At 47.7% G+C, this 9,848-nt stretch overlaps 1 protein-coding gene and 1 long non-coding RNA gene across 2 annotated transcripts in view; both read right to left on the reverse strand.

Moving 5' to 3' along the window:
- The window catches only part of NCK2 (NCK adaptor protein 2), an 84,648-nt gene extending 80,453 nt beyond the window's left edge, over window positions 1-4,195 (reverse strand). The window contains exon 1 of the mRNA XM_071744707.1: window positions 3,892-4,195. The gene's annotated coding sequence lies outside the window, so the exon portion shown is untranslated. The remainder of the gene's footprint in view (window positions 1-3,891) is intronic.
- Window positions 4,196-6,260: 2,065 nt separating this feature from the next.
- LOC139796544 (uncharacterized) lies at window positions 6,261-8,956 on the reverse strand. Its single transcript, XR_011726051.1, has 3 exons — window positions 8,788-8,956; window positions 7,683-7,748; window positions 6,261-6,374 (listed from the first exon to the last, which is right to left on the reverse strand). It is a non-coding gene; the product is annotated as an uncharacterized lncRNA (long non-coding RNA).
- Window positions 8,957-9,848: the final 892 nt, after the last annotated feature.

A 9,848-nucleotide genomic window follows, 5' to 3' on the forward strand; every position in this document is an offset into this window, starting at 1 on the left:
TATGTACCAAGAGTACCAGCATGTCCCACTGTCTGCTTCACTGAATAATCAGTATGTTACATGTCACCATATTAATAGTTGATAATGAGATGGGGACCAAAACCAACACAACAAATCAATGGAGGGAAAAAGCCTCTAAGCCACAAAGTTAGTTTATATGGCTTTGAACAAATACTGCCTATGCCTCCACACCCGAGCTTCCACTGTAACAGACATTTTTCTCAGTCCAAGTATTTCTAAAACTTTACTGACATCAGGTTATTGTGTATACCTGCAATAATGTAAAATGTAACGGGCTGCTATTCTCTAATCAAGATTTATTCCTCTGCACCTGAATTCTTAGAATTTACAGTACTCTATTAAAGCTTACAAACAAACACTGCCAGACTACCTCACTGCACACAGTTATTTATGCTGAGTTTAAAAAATGAACTCACTTCATTAATGGTGAGAAACAAATCAATTTGTTGTGTCACATATACTTAACGCAATACAAAAATATGTATTTCATATTTCAATGCAATTCAAATTTACTCATTTCATTAGCACTTATCAAACAATTAAGTATCCTTATGATGGGGGAAAAAAGATTACTCCAAGAAAAAAGCAGCAACAATTGAAGAATTACTTTACCCAGCAGCGAACAGAGCAACAGCTTAATTGGGCAGGACGACAATATTATTATGAGGAAACTAATAGGCCTAATTGAATCTTCAAGAAAAATTTAAATGGATGTACCCAAAACAGAAATTAGCTTTGGATTCTTGGCCTGACATTCATAAATTTGCAGAGCAAAACAAGCAGAAAAGTGATTTTTCAAAAGATGAGAGTCACCAGGATTTTCTGTACTATCTTCTTCAGAAGACTGGGCAAAGGTTCGTGGCTTAAATGAATAGTGCAGGCCTCACTTCTGTGCATTAGGGGAAAGAAACGATGCTATTTCCCACATTACAAAAACCATCCCAATGCTCTCTGAAGGTCTTCCACTCCAGGAACTAATAAGGATACTTGACTTTCACCCTGAGGAAACTACTGTTCTACAACATTTCTGTATATCTAGTAAATACAAGGATAAAGCACATTGCCCTTAAGTTTTTTATTTCACCAGAAGTAGAAAGAAGCTTTCCTGCAAAGTGCCTCAACTCTCTGCCTCTTCAGCACACCAGATGACCTACTTCAGAGAAGCAGGGCATCCAGCACTTTACCCTGGGTCTGACTAACCAAACTAACCAAAACACAGCACCATATAGTTTCACGGTTTTCAGCTATGTGAAATCTCCTTCAAAAATCTCAATTAAAACTCCACCAGCAATCCCCCTTCCTCAAAACACAGAGCAGGAGGGAAATACCCACAGCTTAGAAGTCACTGGTCCCTCAATGCAAACAGGAAATATTTCCTAAAACATATGCTCAGGATTCAAGGATGCCTTGGTTTCGATTTTAAACCTGCAGCAAGTAAATTGATACCGCACCTGTCTCCACGAGTCCGAAAGCATCTTTTATGCTCAAGGAACATAAAAAAACCCCAGATAATCTGGGTAGGTTTTGCTGCTGCTCAAGCAGACTACCAGCAAACAAAGCTATCTGGACATCACTTTTTGACTTGCTACTGTTAATAGTTTTTACCGAGGAAAGGCAGGAGCACCACAAAGGAGGAACGTACCAACAGCAACACAAGGTACAAAAAACAAAGGCTGGAAAAGAAGGAGACACCACTGACCTTGTTCCTCTTCTTTAGCTGATAGTAGAGGCAAGGCAACACATAAGAGAGTAAATACCTTTCCTTACACTCCCACACAGCTGGCCAGGAAACTACTGAAGAGAAGAAGCGGATTAAGTTCCCTTTCCACTGTGTTAACAAGCCAAAAGCTGAAGTTTTCAATTTATCAGATAATCTGTAGCAAGGGTGTAATAAAAAGGATCATCCAGACAAACAAGGACTAACTCTGCTGTTGGATTTGGAAAAATATAGCAAAAAATATATAATTTGGGTATCGTTATATCATGATAACAATCTGAAATGTCATCTGGTATAAATAAAAGGCCAATACAAGAGCTAACGTTGCAATGACAGAACAACAGCAATGAGAGCTAACATCATAATGAGTCTGTATCTGTTACATTGCCTCTATAAAAATATTTGCTAGTTACAATCTTGATCTTCGTGGTACACTTGCCTCCTACTTCTACATTTATTTACTGTTCCCAAAGGTGACATCTGCCAAAGTCTGATGGAGCAAGTCAGTTATGAAGACAAAGCGATCTGCTTAACTGCTTAAACTGACTTCAGTCAGACAGAGGATTTCTATTTCCAGAGTTGTGAAATCAGCATTATAGCCCTAAAAATGAAAACACAATACCATTAACATGATCTATAATGGTGCTGACTGCTTCAGGATTCCTAAAAAGCAGTGGCAAAACAAGTACTTTCAAACAGAAATTCTTCTTAGGCGTCCTACCCAGTGAGCCCTTTCAAATTCCTCCATATTAAGTTACCAGCTCAAACTCCCTGATGATACAAACCACGCATGGTTAGGCCATGAAAATTTGTTTTCACAAAGGCCACTACCATGTTCCATCAAAGAGAAGTCTAATTCTCCTACGCTGAGTCGTTACAACAGGAGCAGTATCCTCCTCAGAAACAAATGTTGCTTCACAGCGAGGGGAAGAAGACGCGCGGTTCGCCTAGAAGAACGTTTTAAAATCCTGCCGAGGGTTCAGTCAGCATTCAAGTTTTAAAGTAACAAAAGAACAAGGCAGTTCTGAGTCAAACGCGTCAAGTAATTCACGGCGTAACCCGGAGACATGCAGAGAGCCACATGCACTGTGAAGAAACCAGCCGTGGGAGATGTTAAGGTAGGAACCGGAGTGGAGCGGCACTCAAGATTAGCCAGTCGCAGGTCAGACCTGAATTGCGAACCAGAATCCCGATCTGACAACTTTATCTGAGGCGGACCACGGTGCCCAGCCTGCCAGCAAGGAGTATCTGCAAGCATGGGCACCTTTTTTAATTAAAAACAGGATGAAAAGACTTACAAACTGAAGCAATTTTCCTCCCAAAACACCCAGGGATGCGCTTCACTGAGCAATCAGCGCACGAGGTATAATTTTATCTTTTTTAATTAATATTTTTAGCTTTACGTCCTTTACCTACACTGACGCCGACCGGGGGCATCCTGCCCCGCGCTTCCCAAGAAACCCCCGTGGCTTCAGCTCTCATCGAGCCGAAAGCCGGGAATGTAAAGCAAAGCAGCAGAAAGCCAAGGAGGATGGAAGGGGGGTGGGGAGGCGGATGCCGTGCCCCCGGCTGCAGCCCGCCGCTCCCGCCTGGGAAACTTTCCGGCTGCGGCGCGTTTGGGCCGGGAGGTTCTGCCCGCCCACCCCTCTCCCCCAGGCTGCCCCCGCCGGATACACCGCCTCCATTCGCCCTCCGGGCCGGGCTCAGAGCCCCCCACAGGGTTGGGAGGTGGTGGGGGGGGTGTCTGTGTGTTTTGGGCAGGGGAGTGGGTGCCCCGGCCCGCCCGTGCCCCCCGGCAGGTCGGCGGGTGGCACAAAGCAGCGGCTGTCACATACACACACTCGCTCGGGAGGATGAGAAGGAGCCGACCACGACCCCCCCCCGCCTCCCCCACGGCAGCTGGACGTGGCAGACAAATAACTCCCCCACCCTCCACCCCATCGGGCCGCCCCCAGCAGGTACCGTCCCCCCCGAGGTGACGACGGGGCCTCCCCCGCCCAGGTGACACCCGCCCTTCCCCCCCGCTCCCGCCGGCCCTCCTCCTCCTCCTCCTCTTTCCCTCTCTTCCCCCCTTACCCCCCCGCCCCCCGCAGCCGCCACAAGTTTACGGCGGGCCCCGGCCCCATCCCCGTCCCGTCCGCAGCCGTGCTTACCTCCGGCCGGCCTGCCGGCGGGGAGCGGGTCGGGCGGTGGCAGGGAGGCTCCCAGCCCAGGCGGGCTCCGCTTCTTTGTCTCCTCGGCGGCGGCGCCCGCTCGCTCCCCCCTCCGCTTCCCTCTGCCCTTCGCCGGGCGGATGCGGGCCGTGTCCTCCGAGAGGGGGCGGCTGACTCCCCCCCTTCCCTTTCCCCTTCCTCCTCCCCCTCCGCTCCGCGCCGGACGCGTCCAAGGCCCCGGCCCTCGGCGGCGGCAGCTCCGTTCCCTGCCTCCCCTCAGCCTGCTGCGCCCGGCGGCAGCGGCGGCAGCCCCTCCCCCGCCAACCGCCCGCCCCCCCCCCCTTCCCTCCCCTCCCGGCACAAGGCACAGCCCCCGCCCCCGCCCTGCCCTTCCTGCCGCTGCCGCTGCCGGGATCGCGCGGGAGGAGCTCCCCGGACTCCCCCTCGCCCGCCGGCAGAGCCGCCGCTGCCCCCGCCCCAGAGCAGGAAGGCCGGGCCGGGCGGTTCCTTCCCCTCTGCGCCGCCGGGGCTGCGGGCCGGGACCGGCGGGCGGGCGGGTGGGCGGGCCGGACCGTGCCGAGCGGGAAGCGTCCTGATTTCCCACCTCACCACCACACATACCCCTTCTGCCCCCGGTTCCCCTCAAGCCCCTGGACTCCCGGTGAAGCTCCCCCCGCTGGGAGCAGAAGCGCCCGGGGAAAGTCCTAGCGAGCGCGTAAAGAAACAAGAATCGGGAAGGCGGGGGGGGAGGGGAACGCGCGCTTCGGGGACTGGGGCGGGGAGCCGGGGTTCACCCCGCCGGTGCTACGGGCCGGGCCGGGGTCAGGGCACGGCCGCCGGGGAACTTCCAGCCATGGCATCAGGGCGCCTCCGCCGCCCATTGGCCGCCCCCTGTGACGTCACGCGGAGGCGCGCGGGGCGGCTGTGGCCCCGAGTCCTGGAGCGGTGGCCCGGCCGGGAGCTCCCTGGACCCGGCCCTGAGCCGCTTCCCTTCAGCCCCGGGGAGGAGTTTCATCCTCAGCGACCGGCGTGTTAACCGGGTCGGGCGGTAATGGTTATTACCGAGACTCGGTATGTACCTGCCCAGGTGTTGTTTTACTCTCGGGAGAAGGCGGCGGGTACGGGTTCCGGACGGACGGACCACCGGGTACGGTCCCCAAGCCGCCCTTCTCTTCCAAAACCGAGCTCCGTCCCCGTGTGCGTAGCTGGAACCGGCAGCCCCGTGAACCCATCCGCTCCTTCCCCACGAGTGGTTGAAGAGGGCGGGCAGAAGCTCCCGGGATCTGTCGTAGGGAAGGGCTAACCCGGTGGCCTGGCCACTAAACTCAGGCAGTCACTGGCCCGCTGCCCCCGGTGACTTTCCTGAGGGTGTGTGGGTGTCCCCGGGCTGTGAGGAAACGGAGGGATTATCCCTCTCGGAGTAACGCGGAGAGTTCACAATGAAAACCAGTGCTGCGAGTGGAAGCTCCTCTGGAACACTGATAAACCACGGAGCCCTCCCAAGGTGGCACCTTCCGAGTGTGGGGATGCCGGGGGTTACCTGTACCGGGTCAGTCTCTCCTCAGGACAGGTTTCCTGGTTTGGGAGGCAAGGCTGTGCAACACCACCTCTTGTTCCAAATGTGAAATAAAGTCAGCAGCCCCGCTGCTTTCTTTTCTCCCACCAAGTTAAAACTATTGGGGAAGAACTTTGTCTAAAGATTTTCAACTCTTTCTGTAGACCTCTTAAAAAGTTAATGCATGGAGAACTTTCTGTGGTCCTACTTAAGAAATCCTCAAACAGCTCCCGCTTCCCCTTGTTAACTTTTACTAATTCTCACAGCATTTAATTGATGGTTTTGGAAGCCCCAAGTGCCTTTCACATGCCTGTGAGATAAACCCAAAAGGAAAATGTGGCCTCCTCTTTCTTCCAAGAAAAGCTTTGCATGCACCTCAGGGAGGAACAGAAAGCTCCTTTCCTTTCAAGGCTTTCCATGCACACATTTTACTTCCATTCAGAGAGGTGTTAATCTTCCTTTTGAAATAATAATCTGCCCATGCTTTTTCAGAGCTGGAAAATATTTGGGGTCCCTGCTGCCTCTGCTTCTCACTGTGCAGCCAGGCCTCCCTCCAGCCTGCAGAGGCTTAGGCTGAATTTAAATGGGATTGGTCGTCCAAGGACATTCAGATACAAGTATCTTGTTCCTGGAACAAAATGCACCATGGGAGTGATAATGGAGAGGTGAATTATCCCTCATCTCTTTTGCATTTATAATAGACAGTTAGGTTCCAGTCTCAGTTGTGTCCCTTCTCACCACACCCTTGCTAATGCCATGCTGTAGAAACCTTCCACCTTGTTGTTTTTCCTTACAGCACTGTTGAGCTGAGGATGTCCAGAGGAAGGTGACACAACCATGCATGGTTTCCAGGCTATGTTAGACCTCCAAAAGTATTCAGCACCATGAGAAACTGAATGAGCAGTAGATCTCAACACTTTCCAGGTATCTGAAAGAAATAATAAAGCACACCTAGCCTTAGCAGATTAACACTAATAGGATTTATGGAAGAAGAATATTTTAAGGAGGGATTTGGATGAATACATTGTCTTCAGGCAAAAGACTAATTTAAGGACTGTAGCATACTGTTGTTAAATATTTTTAAGTACATCAAGAAATAACCCATTAACTCTGGTTGTTGGTTTTTTTTCCCCAAATTGTGGCTTATGATGAATGGAGGCCATAGAAAGGGTATATTGAAGGGTGTTTTAACTGCCTGTCTGCTGAACCAATCCTGATGTTTCACCAGCAAAAAAAAGACCAAGATGTTGCCCTAAGTACTATTTCAAAACATCAAGCCTACTGAAATATTAATGTATGCTTTCTGAAATGTCATAATTAGCTGTTACCTCTGGAATAACTTATTAAGAAGTGTTGGCTTCTTGTGTTTTGAGTGAGAATTACATGCTAAATATGAGAAGATGATAAATTTGGGGGAATCTGCACAGAAGTGAAAGCAGTACATGATGTGGCGGGCATGATATTTTGTATAAAGAAAGTAAATATGCAAAGCATCCACTTTTGCATATGCATAAGAGTGGTGCAGTCCTTAGAAAATACGTACACAGGAGACAAGAGCATGAATATTTCTTCCAGCCTAAGGCTGTAACTGTATAGTAAAAATAAAAGAAAAAAAAATTGTGTCTCTTCATCTTCAGTAAAGAAGCAGCCTGCCTCATACTGCTGCTTCGAACAGGATTTCATGCAGACAATGAACCCAGAGGTTGCATGATGAACTTATTTTGCACTTGCATAATGACAGACTATTCTTCTTGACATTCCTATCTTGCACAAGAGGCTAAAAAAATCCCATTGTGTCTTTTGACTTGTATTTCTTTATTTCTGTTCACCTTCCTTCTTTTATAACAACTCATTTTCTCATTTTCTGTTCCCTATGTGATGCTGCTTGTGCTTTACCACCCAATGCAGCAGAGCTGTGGTTTCCTTGTGGCCATAATCCCTGCCATGGATCCCAGCTTTGTCTAGAGTATGAGCTAACATATGTTCCTGTAGGCCACTGGGAGAAAGGACAGGCTGGAAAGTTGTTTGAAAATTTGTAAAACTGTTGTCCACTTAAGAGATGCACAGCAAAGGTATTTGGTCACTCTGTGTTAGTCCATTGAAGAGCAAAAGTAATTATATCTAAATTAATCTGTTTTAAAAATCACTGCTCCTGCTTTTCAAAAATGCCTCTTTAAAGGCATGGATATTGTAATAAACTCCCATTTATGCACATGAGGTTGTAATACTGTGTCACCAGTGGAAAGGTAAAGAAACAGTGGGTACTCTGAAAAACACAATGTGGTTTTTAATTCTCTCTAATCTGAAAAAAATGTTAAGTTTAATAACACCTCTCAGAAAACTTTCCAGCGTACAATTTTGTTAATTGTTAAATGTTGAAAGCAGTGTCAGTGCCTTTTATCTATCAAAAAAAAAAAAAAAAAAAGGGTTTGCATCATTACAAATCATCTAGTTTCTGCTTAGAGCATATGCTCCGTTCCCATGTAGATGAAGGGGAATTACATGACTGCTACCAGGGGAGAATACATCCCAAATACTCAATTAGTTACTGCTGAGTCACTTAAGTATATTTGCACAATGATTCTAATTCAGCCTGACGGTAAAGCAGCTGCTTTTCTCACTTGCTGCATGGCTGCTGCATCTTCAATGACATTTACGAAAAATGTTGAGGTGGAAGAATGTGTCCTCAGAGCTCAAAATACATCCAAATTCTGCTCTTCAGTGGACCAAACCTACCCAAAGGTGCTGTAAAACCACAAGCTAAATCTATCAGCAGATCACATTTTATTATGACAAATTCTGTCGTTATCTTTTGTAGACAGTTGCTAAGATTCAAAGTATTTATGTAAGGAAAACAAACCGGTGTTTTGGGCTTTGGAAATGTCAGGGCCCTTGATTCTCCTGTTTATGTAAAAGTGAAAGTGTGCTGAGAGACATCTTTTGAACTCTTTTCAAAGGTTAAAACTGTTTTTTCATATGGTTCTGAAATTCAAAATATTGCTGCCAAATGGTGTGACTCTGCAGCATAACCTCCATTTTTCATGTAAATAACCAAACTCTGACCAGAGCTGGCTGTTCTGCAAATTGCAGAGACCAAGGCATTGCATCTTCCAGCCATGAGGTGAATCTGTTTGGAGGAAGGAGCATAACCCCCTGGCACGTGGCAGGGACATGCAGGAGAGCAGGGCAGGATACAGTGTCCCACTGCCAAGGCAGGTTATGCAAGTAAAATGTAATTGCCCACGCTGGACTTTGCTCAGGACTGCAAGCTGATGATACACCCCTCTCACGGGGAAAATAAGCATGCAGGGAGAGGCAAAAGAAGACAAACAGGAGGTTACCTTTTACTTGGAGATCCAGAACCAATTTACAGATTGCACAAGCCCTAGGACCTGTGCATTCATTGCTTGGAAGGAGCATTTTTCAAGTGGATGTAGTTGTTTATCCATACTGATGGGAGAAGGTGCAACCCGGTGGACCCTTGCCCTGGTAAAACTCCAAGGCAGCTTCCTTGCAGCCCCACCAGTTGCAACCTTGCAGCACCTGTGTGCAGGAGCAGGACTTTTTTGCTGGCCCATCCCAACCTGGTATTACAGCCATGGTCTGGGGAGGTGAGTAAAGGACCTTGCCTCATATCCAGAGTTACACTGGCGGACCCTGTCAACCCAAGACCGTGGGTGACTGAAGCAGAGGGAAGGTGGCACTGATTTGGGCCAAGAGGTTGGAAATCTGCAGGTTGCATCTGCAGGTTGTGAGTGAGAGCAACAGAACAATCCTGTAACATGATGCTGACTTGGGTTTAAGTTTCTACTCAGCTCTACTATTTGTCTACAGCCTTAATTACCAACTTTATACACAAGAGGTGACTTCACCCTTAAGAGCTCTGGCTGGCGTCAGAGTATTAGAAGCTGGCAATACTGTAGTTGACTGCAGAGAAGGAAACAAATGCTTCTTATTAGCCTTCCCATTTCTTTTATGAGAACTGATGTCTAATCGTAGGCCCCACCTTTGAAAACTGGACTGACAATTATTATAGTATTGTCCTTGTTATCCAAAATATTTGGTATCTCGGAGAACTGATTCCAGGAGGAATAGGATTATGTGAGAAGCTCAACCTTCAAACAATGTTTTCATCCTTCATTACTGCCAGGGAAAGTCTGGAAGCATGATCCCCATGAACTTAAAAACCTGTAGATAAAACAAAAATCAATGTGCTTTTAAATCAAGATTTTACATTAGTTTCATGATCAGTAGCCTGATTGAATTTTTGAGTGCCTGAGGTTGGCAATTCTGAATTAGGTCAGATACTGTAAGTAGTTTTCTGCTATTATATTCTGGCATGAGTTTTACCTTCATGCAACATTTCCTATTTGTATAGGTAATACAGACTGTAACCAATCAG

This window comes from Heliangelus exortis, chromosome 1 (genome assembly GCF_036169615.1).
Source record: "Heliangelus exortis chromosome 1, bHelExo1.hap1, whole genome shotgun sequence".
In the NCBI taxonomy this organism is placed as follows: domain Eukaryota; kingdom Metazoa; phylum Chordata; class Aves; order Apodiformes; family Trochilidae; genus Heliangelus; species Heliangelus exortis.